The sequence below is a fragment of the Triticum aestivum genome, chromosome 7D (genome assembly GCF_018294505.1).
Source record: "Triticum aestivum cultivar Chinese Spring chromosome 7D, IWGSC CS RefSeq v2.1, whole genome shotgun sequence".
NCBI lineage: Eukaryota > Viridiplantae > Streptophyta > Magnoliopsida > Poales > Poaceae > Triticum > Triticum aestivum.
Genome location: NC_057814.1, coordinates 641,310,814 through 641,328,137, shown reverse-complemented (window position 1 = coordinate 641,328,137; position 17,324 = coordinate 641,310,814). Strand labels below are relative to the sequence as shown.

At 45.6% G+C, this 17,324-nt stretch overlaps 1 pseudogene; it reads left to right on the top strand.

Annotated features, from left to right (window-relative positions):
• The first annotated feature begins 3,826 nt into the window (after window positions 1-3,826).
• LOC123171750 (uncharacterized) lies at window positions 3,827-3,965 on the top strand (annotated as a pseudogene).
• Window positions 3,966-17,324: the final 13,359 nt, after the last annotated feature.

Here is a 17,324-nt window from a genome sequence, read left to right as displayed (position 1 = left end):
ACAAATGGAGATCTTCATCATGTTGCTTTCCTTACATCGAATTGCATGCATGAGTGCAGTGCAGGAACTTCATTGCAAGGCCGAACTGATGCCACACCATGGATTCGAAGTTTAGTCCACAAGTTTTTCTTCTTTATGTTTCGTTGTCATGTCTTGTGTGTCTTGTATTATTGACAATAACATTGTGGTCTGTCAGGAAAACGAGCGATACTGTAGCTGCATGCAGACTACATACGGAGCAAACTGACTGAATCTACCCTCTAAAATATGTCTATATGCATCTGTATGTAGTCCTTATTGAAATCTCTAAAAAAGAATTGTATTTAGGAACTGAGGGAGTAATAAATAAATACATGTCGCCTGAAACCTGGGTAGGAAGAAAGCCTGGCTTCCAAACAGTTATGACAACCAAATTCATAATAGGAAGTCTTACATCCAACATTTCAAAGCACCTGGCTATCATCAGTTCGATTTCAGCTGATGATGTGTAACATCCTTTCTTGGTGCTGATTGCTGTTATTCTTTTTCCACGGCTGATTGCCTGCAATTCTGAAAACTACATATTGCTTGCAGCTATTAGACTCTGTTCATACTTCCCTTGAGATGATACTGGCATTCTGAAAGTGGAGCGATTACAGCTTCTAACAATCATAAGGCCTGCCAACACGGTCAGGGAAGTAAAAAATAAAGCACGCAATATGCACTGTATGGTGCTAGGTGAACGAATATGTTTTTCTTTAGAAAAAGGGTGAACAAATAAATTAACAATGTAAAAGAAAATGAATCGAATCCATCACTTGCAGCTTATTTAATTCCACATATGTACAAAGCAGCCAATTCTAACTTATAGCTAGGGTAGTAGCAAGCAGTTCAGTCACCGAATCAATTCAGAAAGACACGCTGAGAACATTTAATAATCTAGGTAATTTTTTATACTGCATCTACAAAATCAGAGCAAACTGAACAATTGATGGACGGCAACACCACCGCAAAAAGAAAAAAAAAAGGGGAAAAGATGGACGTCAAGAAATATAGCTTGAACTCATCATGGTGATTCAGTAACTACTCTGTTTCCTTCAGAAAAAATATTTTTCTACCGACAAGATTCGATGCGCATTCTAGTTATATACTGTATATCTAACCAAAATAAGAAAGAACTGAACAATTGATGAATCGCAACAAAAGTAGCTTAATCAACCTAGACATTCAACACCCTGGAAGTAATCTCTGTTTTCTTATTACAGATGAAATTGTCTTGTACATGTAGAAAGAAAACAGATCAACTATAATGGCTCGACAGGGCACGATGTCTAACCAACCAAACTGACACCAAAATAAATAAACACATCGCCTGAAGCCTGGGTATGGCCAAAGTCATGGCCTCCAAATAGTTATGAGCACTAAATTCATAATAAAAGTTGTTCCCTCGTAACACTCAGTACGCACCACCTATCGTCGGCCCGATGTTGGATTTCAGCTGCTGATGTGTAGCATCAATCTTCCTGCTGATTGCTGCAATTCTGTGTCTTGCAGCCCTTGAGATGATGCTGGGTTCTGAAAGTGAAAAGCTGCAGCTTCTGACAATCCCATGGCCTGCCAATACAGTCAGGGAAGTAAGAAACAAAGCATTCTATGTGCACTTTACGTTCTAGGTGAACAAATATGATGTACTTTTGATAAAGGGTAAACACACACATGAACAATGTAAAAAGAAACTGAATCTAATACATCACTTACAGCCTATTTAGTTGTACAGAACAGCCAACCCTTACCTGTAGCTATAGCTAGGGCAGTAGCAAGTTTTCTAGTCACCGAATCCTTTCCCATAAGCTTTTCTTGGTTAGTTTAACACTAACTCTTTTGATGTATCTAATCTTTGTAAGATCATCATTGCATTCATTTGGTTCTCTCTTTTGCCGAAGCTTGTTTATGAGCTCGTCTGAAGTATCATGCAGATATAATTCTTCAAGGAATGTAAGATGCTCAACAATTACATCAATCAAATCAACTTGCATGAATGAAGTGCATGCCTTGACAATAGAGATATGACCAAAGTGAAGTGATGCTGCAACCGGAATTTATATTAGCAATGTGATAACCTGGACAAATGGAGATCCTCATCATGTTGCTTTCCTTACATCGAATTGCATGCATGAGTGCAGTGCAGGAACTTCATTGCAATAGAGCCAAAGGCCGAACTGATTCCACACCATGAATTCGAAGTTTAGTGCACATCTTTTTCTTCTTTATTTTTAGTTGTCATGTCTTGTGTGTCTTGTATTATTGAAAGTAAGACTGTGTTGTGTGTGGAAAACGAGCAATACAGTAGCTGCATGGGGATGGAACAGAGTATATGTGATTTCTATCCTAGTTCACTTGCTGTAACCTGAAGAGTCTGAAGAAAAAAATCGGAAGGGTGTATGGAGACTATATGTGGTGAGAAGAGACTCTTTGGGCTCCATGAGTAGAGCAGAGTTTGTTGTCATGGTAGGTGTTTGGGCATGATTCAGTTTCAGTTGTAGCAGATGGTCTGTATGCTTAGAGAAGAGCAGAGTTGGAGAGATGACAGCAGTATATTGTTTTGAGGATTGAGACGATAAGTGACTGATTTGGCATTCACCTACCGGCTACCCGTATGCAACCAAGGAAGGAAATGCATGTAGAGCAGGACACAAGCTGAGCTACACACACAAGGATTGTGTACTATTGTAGTTTGTGAAAGTTGACGATGAACTGATTTTGGGTTCACCTGCAAGGATGCATGCAGAGTCTTGTACCTCGGTTGCCACGCCAAGTGGTTCGAGAGGAGGATGGAGATGGCTGGCGAGCGTGAATCAAATCATCTTGCTGATTGGTTGCATCAAATCAACTTACCTGAATGCCTTAAAGCAGTAATTGGAACCTAAAGAAGGAATATCGTTGTAGCTCATGGCAGCGAGTGATGTATGCTCATGGCAGGTGTTTGGGCATGATTGATTCAGTTATAGCAGTAGTTAATGTCATGGTATAATTAATTCGTTAGCTGTCCTTACTCTGCTTGAAGAAGGGAAGAGCAGAGTGTTAAACATATGCGTATACTTGAAGCACAAGTCTACATAGAGTTAGTTGCGCAGGATATAGATAGGTTGTTTGAGTTGATCTTATCTCTGTAACCGAACCTTCCTTTCTTGTATCCTACGTTTGTAATCTCAACTATCATGTACGCATATCCCATGGATCAGCTCCTGGCTATTTAACACGAAACCGTCGCCCTCGGTAGGGTAAGACGTTCTCGCAGTTTCCACATGGTATACAGAGCCATCCTTTTCCATCTCATCTAGCCCGCATCCACCACCACGCCGCCATGTCCTCCTCCTCCTCAAGCTTCTCCCAGACCAGCCTTAGCGGTCAGATCACCGAGAAGCTTACCCGCACAAACTATGTGCTCTGGCGGACGCAGATCACGCCACAGCTCCAAGGTGCGGGGTTCTTCGGCTATGTCGATGGAACCATGAAGGAGCCCGCACAGACTGTCACCACCAAGGCAACATACGGGAAGGAAGAGACGTCGCCGAACCCCCTGCATCCCATCTGGGTCACGGAGGATCAGCAGGTATTGGGCTATCTGCTGAATAATTTGTCGAAGGAAGTGCTTGTGCAGGTCACCTCCATTGTCCACGCGCATGATCTCTGGACAACGCTGGCCAGCATGTTCTCCTCGACCTCTCTGTCCCGCATCAACAACATACGCATAGCTCTTGCTAATGCGCAGAAGGGGCAGCAGTCTGTGGCGACGTACTTCGCACATATGCGATCGCTGGCGGACGAGCTCGCGGCGGCAGGAAAGCCGCTGGACGACGATCAGCTGATCTCGCACATCCTCGCCGGCCTCGACATGGAGTATCAACCGCTGGTCTCGGCGCTCGATATTCGCACCATCCCTGTCATGCTCGATGAGCTCTTTGCTCAGATGAGCAATTTTGACAAGAGGGTGGCGCTCTACCAGGGCACGGGCACCGGCTTCAAGTCCTCTGCAAACGGCGCATCACGTGGTCGCGGGGGTGGTGGATCCTCTCGCTACCGCGGGCCGCCACGTAGAGGAAGGAACGCCGCCAACACCAACTCGCGCGGCGGCCACAACACCAGCGGCGGCAACAATGGCGGGCGGCCCTCCTACAACAACACCAAGGGTCGCCGCACCGGCAACAACACCAAGTCACGCCCGGACGCTGTCAAGTGCCAGATCTGTGGCAAACTGGGCCACTCAGCGAAGGACTGCTGGTACCAGTTTGAGGAAGATGAAGATTCATCCCAAGATGAAGAGGTAGCCGGCGGCGCCGAGGGCTCGTACGGCGTTGACACAAACTGGTACATGGATAGTGGTGCTACAAACCACATCACGGGTGAGCTTGAGAAAGTCACCATGAGGGAGAAGTACCCTGGATCCGACCAGATTCACACTGCAAACGGAGAAGGTATGAGGATGCGTCACGTTGGTCATTCAATTATTAAAACCCCTCACCGAAAAATTCATCTTCGAAAAATCTTGCATGTCCCTAAAGCCTCCATGAATCTACTTTCTGTTCATCGTATAGCCCTTGATAATCATGTCTTTATTGAATTTCACCCGTTCTTCTTTTTTATCAAGGATAAGGCCACGAGGAAAATACTATATCGAGGTAGATGTGTTCGAGGGCTCTATCCGTTGATTCCTGAGCTTAGGAGGCAAAATAAACAAGCTTGTGGTGCTATCAAGCTTTCATCATCTCGGTGGCATGATCGTTTAGGGCATGCATCTTTTTCTTTAGTTGAGAAATTACTTAGGAAAAATAAGCTCTCATATGAAGAGCGTGACAATGAAACAATTTGTGATTCATGTCAAAAGGCTAAAAGCCATCAATTGCCTTATCCAATTTCTACAAGTATTTCTACCAAACCATTGAACTTGTCTTTTCTGATGTGTGGGGTCCAGACCCTTCCTCTGTTGGTAGACATACTTATTACGTCAGTTTCATTGATGACTATAGCAAATATTCATGGATCTATCTTCTTAAGAAAAGATCCGACGTTTTTCAAGTTTTTCAGAACTTCCAAGCTTTAGTTGAACGCAAGTTTGATAGTAAAATAATTGCAGTTCAATCAGACTGGGGAGGGGAGTACGAAAAATTAAACTCCTTCTTCCAAACACTTGGCGTATCTCACCAAGTCTCTTGCCCACATGCCCACCAACAAAATGGGTCGGCTGAACGCAAGCACCGCCACATTGTTGAAGTGGGACTTGCCCTTCTTGCACGTGCATCTATGCCTCTTAAATTCTGGGATGAGGCCTTTCTTACTGCTGTGCATCTCATAAACATGTTACCTAGTCGAGTTCTTAACTTTGAAACTCCTCTTGAAAAACTCTTTCACACCAAACCGGAGTACAACTCCCTTCGTGTCTTTGGGTGTGCGTGTTGGCCCAATCTACGACCTTACAACACCCGTAAGCTTATGTTCAGGTCCAAACAGTGCGTTTTTATTGGGTATAGTGCCCAACACAAAGGCGTAAAATGTCTCGATGTGTCCACCGGTCGCGTCTACATATCTCGTGACGTCGTCTTCGATGAAACTCACTTTCCCTTTCGTGATCTCCACCCAAATGCCGGAGCACTTCTTCGTCAAGAAATCCTTCTTCTGCCCTCACATCTTATCAATGGTGATCACGGGGAAAATAATTGCAATGCACCACTGTTGACTAACCCTCATCATCGTGTGCATGAGTCCTCTGGTGATGCAGGTGAAAATTCTGAAGAAAATGGTGAAGAAATTGTGCAAGACAGTGCAGCACATGAGGCACATTTTATGTGTCCATTCCCGGGGAGCAAATCCCCCTCGGGATCGGCGATGCAGCACCCTGGCAGCGAATCTGCTGCGGGATTCGAGCCGCTGGCGCGCTGCAGCGCGTCGGAATCTGCGGCCCGTGACAGCGACGACCCCAGCCTCTCAGGCGCGAACACGCGGTCGCCTGTGATCCGCCCGGCGGGGCCATGCGCGCCTGGCGAGTCTTCCTCTGACACGTGCCCTCCTTCGATTCGGTGGCCAACCGATGCGAGCCGGTGTTACACCCGGCGACAGACACGACGCCCGACCGATTCTGACCCGGCTGCGGGGTCCGGGGCCCCTGGCTCATCATTGCGGCATGATGCCGTGTCAGGAGGACTCGCCCCTGGATCGTCTGCACCCGCTTCTTCACCTGTGCGTCGACCCGCAGCCGCAGAGGATCCCAGCACGCCGCCATCTTCTGTAGCTCGATCCCCCTCGGGATCTGGCGCTGCAGTTGGAGAATCTGGATCCTCTGCGCCGGACGTTGCTGCTGTGTCTCCTACGCCGCGCCGGACACGACTTCAACAAGGGGTAATCAAACCTATTAATTATAAAACCATCACAAATTTTGGTTTGGCATGCTCTGCAGGTGAACCTGCGACACTCCAAGAAGCATTAGGAAAAGCAACATGGAAAAAGGCCATGGATGAAGAATTCATGGCTCTTCAGAAAAACAAAACATGGCACCTAGTTCCCCCAAAGCAAGATAAAAATTTAATTGATTGTAAATGGGTCTTCAGGATAAAACAAAACTCTGATGGAACTATCGATCATTACAAGGCTAGACTAGTTGCAAAAGGATTCAAGCAACGTTATGGTCTAGACTATGAGGATACCTTTAGTCCAGTAGTAAAAGCTACCACGATTTGTCTTGTTTTGTCTATTGCTATGTCCAAGGGATGGATTGTCCGTCAGCTAGATGTCAAGAATGCGTTCCTCCATGGCGTTCTGGAAGAGGATGTTTACATGAAGCAACCTCCTGGGTTTGAGGACAAAAGGTTACCCTCTCATGTTTGCAAACTTGATAAAGCAATATATGGGTTAAAACAAGCCCCCAGAGCTTGGTACTCACGTCTCAGACACAAACTACAAGCACTTGGGTTTACTCCTTCCAAGGCTGACACCTCATTATTTATTTACAACAAGTTGAATACGTCCATGTTCTTGCTCATCTATGTTGATGATATTATTGTGGCCCGTTCATCTAATGAGGCAGTGGCAGGATTGTTGAAAGATCTAAGTGCTGAGTTTGCTCTCAAAGATCTAGGAGATCTACACTATTTCTTGGGTATTGAGGTAAAGAAATCTGGTAATGATCTTCATCTTACTCAGGAAAAATATGCAACTGATCTTGTAAAGCGAGCTAGATTGCAAGGATGTAAACCATCACCAACTCCATTGTCCAGTTTTGACAAATTGTCTCTCACTGAAGGAGATCCCTTGAATCAAGAGGATAGCACCAACTACAGAAGCTTGGTAGGTGCACTTCAGTACTTGACTCTCATGAGACCTGATATTTCATTTGTTGTTAACAAAGTATGTCAGTTTCTTCATGCACCCACTACAGCTCATTGGACTGTTGCTAAACGAATTGTCAGATATGTCAGGAACACTGGTCTCACTTTTAGCAAGTCATCCTCTAAACTTGTTAGTGCTTTTACTGATTCTGATTGGGCAGGATGCTTAGATGACAGACGCTCAACAGGTGGTTTTGCAGTGTTCTATGGTCCAAATCTCATCTCATGGTGTGCAAAGAAACAAGCTACTGTTTCTAGGTCAAGTACAGAGCCAGAGTATAAAGCACTTGCAAATGCAACTGCAGAAATTATTTGGGTTCAGTCCTTACTAAAGGAACTTGGTATAAAATGCATTCAAGCTCCATGTCTGTGGTGTGACAATCTTGGTGCTACATACTTGTCAACTAACCCTGTTTTTCATGCTAGAACAAAGCACATTGAAATTGATTTCCACTTTGTCAGAGAAAGAGTTGCTAACAAGCAACTGGACATTCGGTTCATTCATTCCAAAGATCAAGTTGCAGATGGGTTTACAAAAGCATTGCCCACAAAAGCTTTTGAAGAATTCAAGCGTAATCTCAACATGTCCAAGTTGTGATTAAGGGAGGGTGTTAAACATATGCGTATACTTGAAGCACAAGTCTACATAGAGTTAGTTGCGCAGGATATAGATAGGTTGTTTGAGTTGATCTTATCTCTGTAACCGAACCTTCCTTTCTTGTATCCTACGTTTGTAATCTCAACTATCATGTACGCATATCCCAAGGATCAGCTCTTGGCTATTTAACACGAAACCGTCGCCCTCGGTAGGGTAAGACGTTCTCGCAGTTTCCACACAGAGCAGAGTGGCTAAAGACAGTAATAGTGTAGCCGCATGGAGACTAAAGACTTACTTTATATATATATATCCTTGTGGTGCTTGCTGCAACCTAAAAAGTTCACAAAAAAATGGTTGTAGCAGGTGAGCCGTTTATAATACATGATTGGTGTTTGGGCACTATCATTTCCGAAACACGCGAGGGATTTGCGCGCCGATTCATTAAGAGAGAAAAGAGAGTTTACATGTCACATTTTAGGTGCCCATAGGCAAAACCCAAAACACACACACACACACACACACACACACACACATGTCTGCTCACTTGTCCACACGGCTGACCTGCTTCAATCGCCATCCGAGTTGCCACAGCCTCCATTCATCGTTGACGATTGCCACCAGTCCGCTTCTTGCCATGGAGATCCTCTCCATTACGTGAACACAGAGATTGTTTAACGATTTTCTTTCTCGGGAGACCTTGTGTCAACCGCGGCAAGAAGAAACTTGCCTTATGGGAACACAACAGATTGGATTACGATTTCATTTCCAAGCCAGATTGGATCACGATTTTATTTCTTGTGTACAACGATCAATTACCCATTAATCCAATCATACACATGCGAGGAGTCAATCTCATCTATGATCTATCCCACAAAAGCAAGGCCGCACAAGGTTGTGAGGAGGGGCGCGGCGAGGCGGAGCACCACTACACAGGACCCGCAAGCATGACGACGCAAAACTGCTGACCCGATGGCGGGGAGCAGGACAGCAATGTGCCGGGTATGGGCATGGGCACAGATTACAAGGTATGAGTCTCGCCTATTCGTAAAGTAGCAGTATTAAGTACCAACTGATTCAAGTTCCAGTAGTGTACATCGAACTGTTCCAGAATTCCAATACTAGTATATACCTATGGATCTCTTCGTGTGTGCACTATTGTGTTTGCACGTTTGGTTAACTAGTTAATCTCTATAATCTTCCAACGGATTAGCTGTGCATACGAGGTTTCTTATACGATGGTCTAATCAAACCGAGGAGTTCTGCAGCGAGCAGCCAACTGCGTCAGACGGTGGCCGACGTGCATGGTCCTATGAATATTTATCGTTCGCATAGCAAGGGCTCATCTTCCTATTAAGATTCTTCTCTTGCATGTTGTGATTTTATAAAAAGGCTGCTACTTAGGTATCACACTATTTTGGAATTTTTACATTTTCGACAGTCTGTACCTTGGTTGATTTTTACTGAAATTGAAGACTATTTTCTGTACGGTTCAGAAACTTGAAAAATTAAATTTGATTTCTTTTTTCTGAAAAAGGGCTACAAGGCCCAAACGAGTTTCCATGGTAAATGCTGCGTTTATAACTGTAAAAAAAACAGAATATCCTGCGCCGGCTGGAGGTGGATGATGGGGAAATTTAAGCATGGTAAATGTCGCATTCATAGATTATTTTATTTCTGCCGCTGGGGACATTTGTGGCACTTATTCGTGGGGAAAATTAAGCATTTTTTGAGATGTGACTTTGGGAGTGCTGAGTTCGAGCGTGGAAGCGGGGATACGATTGGTGCTGTGAGTGGAAACCAATTGTGAACTTCAATAGTCAGCTGAGCCTCACTTGCTTCGGAATTAGGAGTAATTCAGTAATGATCCGCATAATAATTCATTACAAACAGTGGTCTTGCAGACATTGAGTATGGAGACATCCAGATTCAGGCTTGGAATCGGATTCTGCCTTGGTCCCTCACTCTTCATAGTTGATCCTAATTTTTTTTTTAGTTTTTTTTAGAAAAGGAGGATTACCCCCGGCCTCTGCATCTGGGCGATGCATGCAGCCATTTTATTAATTATTCTCAGAGACCTTACAAAGCATTACATGAGTAAACCTGAAGCCACCATCTAGGCGACACCTATCGCTACTCCTATCCCCTTGATGCAGGTGTGCCGAAAGTCTGAGCCTAATATCAAGCAGATATCGCACCAAACCCTAACATCTAATGCCGGATGCCCTATACCCGCCACATGCCGGGAATGGGTCACACACCGGTCCGGCGCACTCACCGAGGCTACCGCCAATGTCATCCACCTAACCATCTTCAGAGCAGGTACTGACGCAAAGACCTTGCCAGGTCAGCTGTCGACGCCACCATGGCGCCAGACAGCACCACCGCCCTGTGCGAGGCCATCACGCCACGTCCAGCGTCGAGGCCCCACTGCTCACGCCGAGACCCGCCGACGTCGGTGGGAGAGAAGGCACGCCACACCACCTCACGCCTCCTCCATCCGGCGCCGCTCTACAAACGATGCCCCCAATAGCGAACACGACACCGCAGTGCTGCCATCGTCCGATCCGGTGATCTTAGGATTCCTCCCGGAGCGGCACGAGCAGGTAGACGATAGTTGCTTGATGATACCTTCAACAAGGTAACGACTTAAATGCCGCCATCGCCCGCCATGACCGGAGTCGGCTCGGTTTTCACCGGCGACTATGTCTCCCCAACTCGCCATCGGTGCTAATAGTGGGATCCAAGATCCGTCACTACCAGCCTGGCCAAACGCCATGCCCGGGCCAAGAGACCCGGACATCCTCGTGCCGCGAAGATTACCTAGGGGGATCTCCTCTTGTCGTTGTCGAGACGAGGCGCAGTCGCAGTGGATCTCGATCTAAACCCCTTGGGCCCAGATCAGATCTCATCACGGCCAAAATCTCATCTGCCAACGTCCATCGGAGATCTCCTGGCCACCGCCAACCCGTTGTGCACTGCCGTTGGAGGAGGAGGGAGATGCACGCCGCTGCCCCCACGCGTTCCCGTCGGCCGAGGACTGCGCCGCCGCCGCCACCTCACCACAGGGGCTTCGCCCCGCGGCGTCCTCAGCGACGGCGGCGGTAGTGGGAGACGATGGAGGGGGAAGGCTGAGGGCGGTGTGGACGGGGACTCCCCGGGAGCGGCGCGGCGCCGCCGCCTCGGGGGAGAGAGGTCACAAAAAAGTAATTAAGCGGTCATAGTTGATCCTAATGGAATTATTAGTCGATGGATTGTGAGTTCATGACATCTCCCATCATAATCCATGGATTATTTTCCCTGCTTGAATAAATAAAAATTATTATAATAAAAAGCCTAGAATCCCATTAACAGAGCCCTTGGCTATTTCTTGTCTGCATTTCAAACTTGCTCACACATTTCAAACTTTCATCATCAATTATCACTTTATGTTCTAATTTGTAAATGCTTACATGGAAAACTTGTGTAACTAGTGATGCATATGTACATGGGTGCCACCACCACCGTGATCTCCGCGGCCAGCGAATTTTGCTTCCCTGCCGCCCTCCTCGCCGTTGAAGCAGGTACACTTTCCCCAGCCACTCATTCCAGTAGCACTCATGTCCCGCGCTTGGTCCTGAAATGATGTTCTGCCAGTGGAATTTTTGTGAAAAAAATCCAATGTATTCTAGTATTAGAGACATGTGGAATTACACACTCAAACACAAGGATACAATTGAACACAGCACACTGTTTCGATCTAGGTACATAGCTTGAACAATCTGATCAGAAGCAGCTAGTATTTTTTCGAAAAGGGGCGCTTTATTACTTAAAATGTTTAAGCATTACACCCGGCCTCTACATAACTAAAATGCACACACCCAACAAAGTCCTCACGACAAGCCAATATAAAAGAAGAAGGCGAAATACAAAGATGAAATCTGTATGACGCCTAAAGCATAGGTGGCCCAATCCTAAGATCATGCCGCCACCCATGTTGGGTAAAAGTATCCCTCGCCGCAGCCTCCAATCGTGTACACACCTCCGTAAACAGGTCTCGATTCTCCACTCGTTGTACAGAGGACCATAAACGAAGCGTCCCGGTTAGGGCTGGACACGAGCCGAGCCGAGCCGAGCTTGATCCGAGCCTGGCTTTGGCTCGCTCTGAAGCGGCTCGGCTCGGCTCGGCTCGCTCAGCCAACGAGCCTACTTCAGGCGGCTCGGCTCGTTTTAGGAGTGGCTCGGCTCAGGCCGAGCCGGCTCGTAAGCCAGCTGCCCCCAGAGCCTTTGTACCTATGTATATCAGTATATACTCCACAGTCTTGATTCTTTTTCAGCAATTAAACCCATACTTTGAAAAACTAACAGTTTATATTGCTAAAAATGAAACATCCAGCAATCTATTGTTTTAAGAAATGGTCATAGTAATGAAAAATAAGCTTTCTTTTATGAATTCTTCTACAAAAATTGTAACAATGTAACAGATATGAGAGGAAGAATTGGGCAGCATTTCTACTGTATTTTGGACAGAACAAAATATACGCCGGAGAAGGTCCAAACCATCGACCTCGACCTCGAAGGAGCTTGACCTTTTCGCTTCTTGGCACTCTTCCGTTGCACTTTTCTTGCTTCATCCTCACTTGGATAGCAAAAACAGCACACACATGAGCTTGCACAAACATATATTTTTTGGATACCAAAAAGAGCACACACATGAGCTTACACAAACATATATTTGACATTTGGATACCAAAAACAGCACATATGACTTTCAAACTAATTAGACATGGAGTCCATGTAATTTTCCAGCAAGTAGATTATTTTTCAAGCTGCTATGCTACAGCAACTAGATCATCAACTAGGTCATCAACAGCAAAAAACTAATTACACATAGAATCAATGAAAATTTTGGTCTATCCATCCAATCTGCCCTACAACTCCATCCATCCATGATCCATCCGTCCGTCGCTGCTACATCTAGCCGTACAGGCTACAATACATCCATCCATGATCCATCCATCTAGTCCTACATCTACCTGACTACGTCCATCGATCCATCCATCAGTTGTGTACTGGAAGTTCAAACTACATTACTACATCCATCGATCCATCCATCCATTGATCCATCACATGCGTACTACTGAAGTTCAGAGAGCTGCTGCTAGGGATTGGGAAGGAAGGAGGTACCTGCTCCGGCTCGTCACGTTCCACGAGAAACCAGAGGAGGCGCATCCGTCTGCGTCCGGTGTGGTGAGGAACAGTCGCGCCGCCCGTCACTGTCGGCGTGGCGAGGAAACGCGGCGTCGCTCGTCGCCGTCGATCCAGATTTGCGGCGTGGTGAGAGAGGGGCGAGGCGGGGCAGAGCAGAGAAAGGGAGAGACGAGAGACTGGCTGTGTGTTGCTCGTGCCCTAATGCGCTAGCCATTGCGATGGACTGCGAAATTGGGCTGGGCCGCAAGCGAGTCACCGAGCTGGACCGGCCGAAACTCGGCTCGGCTCGGTCGCGAAACGGGCCTGTTTTCAGACCTCGGCCCGCTCGATTATCCTATCGAGCCGAGCTGTAACGGGCCGAGCTGGAGCGAGCTTCGGGCCGAGCCGAAAAGCTCGCTCGTACGTCCAGTCCTAGTCCCGGTACATTTGTAGATAACCTGCATAAGTGAAGTACTTTTATCGTTAAAAACCTTATCATTTCTACATAGCCAAAGCGACCAAATCACGGCAAGCGCTCCCACCATGAGAAGAATTCTAAACCTGTGATCAATCCCATGTAACCAGTTGCCAAATATATTAGCAACACTAGACGGAGGATACATGCCAGAAGCTATCTAGATGACTGACCAGATAGAACGAGCCAATTTACAATGGAAGAACAAATGTTTTATTGTCTCATCATGCGGACGAAATACACATTGCGTACTTCCATGCCAATTCCTCTTAATAAGGTTATCTTTAGTAAGAATGACTCCGTGACGAAGATACCATGCAAAGATTTTATTCTTAAGAGGTATCTTCATCTTCCAGTACTTCTTATTATTATCAACTGGCACGTCTAACTGGATCAAAGCTCTATACATAGAATCCACTGAGAATTGTCCATTCCCATGTAGGTTCCAACGAAAGAAATCGGATCCTTGTGACAAATGTACCGTGGTTAACCGCTGGAGCAGTATGTTCCACGATTGGAGTCTAGGTCCAATTAAATCCCTTCTGAACGTCACATTTGGTGGAAATGATTCCAAAACCTTGGCAATAGTATCACCCTTGTGACGCACAACATTGTATAGAGCTGGATATTGTTCCCGGAGAGTAGCATTACCTAACCACTTATCCTCCCAGAATCTAATTTCCGAGCCGTCTTTAATTGAGAAGGAACCATAGCGGAAGAAATATTTCTTCGTTGCCATTAGTCCGGCCCAAAAATGAGAGTCCCCAGGCTTTCAGTATACTTGGGATACCGCCTTAGCACCCACATATTTTCTCCTTAGGAGGGTTTGCCATACGCCATCTTTCGTCAACAACTTAAACAACCATTTGCCGAGGAGGGCCCTATTCTTAACCTCAAGGTCATGAATGCCTAAACCACCTTGGTCCTTGGGACGGCAAACCACACTCCATTTAGCCAGTCGATATTTCTTTCTCTCGATATCTCCTTGCCAAAAGAATCTCGATCGGAAGTAATCCAATCTATGTAATACTCCTTTCGGCAATTGGAAGAAGGAAATCATATATAGTACCATGTTACTTAGTACTGAATTTATGAGGACCAACCTTCCTCCCAGAGATAGCAATTTACCTTTCCAACTGCTAAGTCTTTTTTGTAGTCTCTCCTCGACGTGTTTCCATTCAGCATTTGTGAGTCTCTGATAATGTATCGGTATCCCCAAATAAGTGATCGGAAACTGGCCCAATCCGCATCCGAACAAGTCAGCATACAGATGGGCCTCGTCTTGAGCCTCGCCGAAACAAAACAGTTCACTTTTATGGAAATTGATCTTAAGCCCCGAGAGTTGCTCGAATGATGATAAAATTAATTTCAGATTTCTTGCTTTCTCGAGGTCATTATCCATAAAGAGAATCGTATCGTCGGCATATTGGAGGATAGAGAGGCCACCATCCACTAGATGACTCACTACCCCATCAATCTGGCCATCAACCTTGGCACGCCCAATCATGACCGCTAACATATCAGCCACTATATTGAATAGCATGGGTGATACTGGGTCACCTTGTCGCAATCCTTTCTTCGTTTGGAAATAGTTGCCAATGTCATCATTGACTTTAATGGCAACACTACCTCCAGGCACGAAACTATGGATCATTGCGCGCCACTCTGCAGAAAACCTTTCATTCTGAGAGTTTGTTGAAGAAAAGACCACTTGACTTTGTCATAAGCTTTTTCAAAGTCGATTTTAAGAACCACCCCATTTAGTTTTTTCCGATGCAATTCGTGAACTGTTTCATGAAGGACAACAACCCCATCTAGGATGTTTCTGCCTTGCATGAAAGCAGTTTGAGAAGGGCGAACCACATGTTCAGCAACGGAATCTAGTCTAATCGTCACTACTTTAGTGAATATTTTAAAACTAACATTAAGGAGGCAAATTGGACGGTATTGTTGTATCCTTTCAGCCTCATTAACTTTAGGTAATAAAATAATTTCACCGAAGTCTAAGCGAAACAACTCTAGTTGGCCAGCGTGAAGGCATCCAAACAAGAGTAGGAAGTCCTGTTTGATGACCTCCCAAAAGTTCTGGTAGAACTCAGCGGGAAAACCATCTGGACCCGGTGCTTTGTTATGCTCCATTAGGAAAACTGCCTTTCTAACTTCCTCCTCAGAAAATGGAGCTGTTAGAAGGCTATTTTCCGCATCAGAAACATGGGGGATATCATCTGTTCGAGACTCATCCATTGAGCAGTTTCCTTCCTCAGGGGTTCCGAACAGATTTTTATAATAACTAGTGATATAAGACTTAAGTTGCTCATGCCCTTCAATGGTGCCCTCCTCCTGTTGTAGGGAATGAATAAGTTTCCTCCGATGTCTACCATTGGCGACACCATGAAAAAATCTAGTATTCGAATCACCTTTCAGGATAAACTGAGAGTTTGAATGTTGGTACCACTTGAGTTCCTCCTCGCGCAGCATGCTAGCTAACTGGGCATTCGATTGACTCTTGATCTCTATTTCAAAGTCAGAGAGAGGTCTAATCTCTGCCAGAGCTTCTAAATCATCAATAATAGATGAAAGACGAAGCTTCTCCTTTTTTAGGATACCCACAGTGTGCCTAGCCCATCCACCAAGGAACTTACGTAATGCACGTATTTTGTTGTTCCATATGTGTATTGGGGTAAGCCCGGCAACCGGTTTATCCCACACCTCCTTCACCATTTGATAGAATCCATCTCGATGCAACCAACCCAGTTCAAACTTGAACTTGCGTCTGTGTTGTGGTCGAGGTAATCCAGTGGTTAAGAGGATGGGTGCATGGTCTGAGATAGCCTCTATACGAGGCAGAGCACGAACAGAAACCATTGGGAATTTGGATTCCCAGTCGGTATCCATTAAAACGCGATCTAATTTCTCATATGTCGGCTCTGGAAGACTATTCGCCCAAGTGAATTGTCTTCCAATCATGGAAACCTCTCGCAAATCTAGACTGTCTATGACAGCACTCAAAAGGAAAGGCCAATGATTATCAAACCTACCTCGGCTTTTCTCATTTGGAAATCGTAGCAAATTAAAATCCCCACCAATAAGAATGGGGTAGGGATTATCTTTCGCTAGATTAACCAGTTCACGGAGAAAAACGGCCTTGAGCTCATCCTGGGCTGCCCCATACACGGCGACGAGGGTCCATGTGAAGTTGTCAGCTTTGTTTCGGATATGGAGTTTAATATGAAACTCTCCATCCGAACTAGCCAAAACATCCATAGTCCCTGTGTTAATGCCAAGTAAAATGCCCCCAGAACGACCTCGAGGTGGCCATGAAATCCAATTATAGTCTATCCTGCCAGACAGGCGGTTAAGCAGACTTACTGAGAAATCACGTCTCCCCGTTTCAGACAAAGCCAAAAAGTCTAAATTGTACTCCCTATTACATTCCGCTATGAATAGATGTTTAGCCAAGTCACCAAGACCTCTGCTATTAAAGAACATGCCATTCATGGGGAAACAATAGGAGATCTAGAAAATGTTGCCCTCTTAGAGGGTTTACGACTTTTTTTCGAACGACCGGATTTGGATTTACGACCGGAAGCTGTAAGCTCAATCAATGAGCTAAGCCCGGGTTCCTCCAAGCCCACATCTGAAACCTCCCCTACTACATGAGCGAGTAGCTGACCATTTGATGTGGCATGCAGCTCCTCCTCATCTAGATGTGAGATAAAAGATTTGC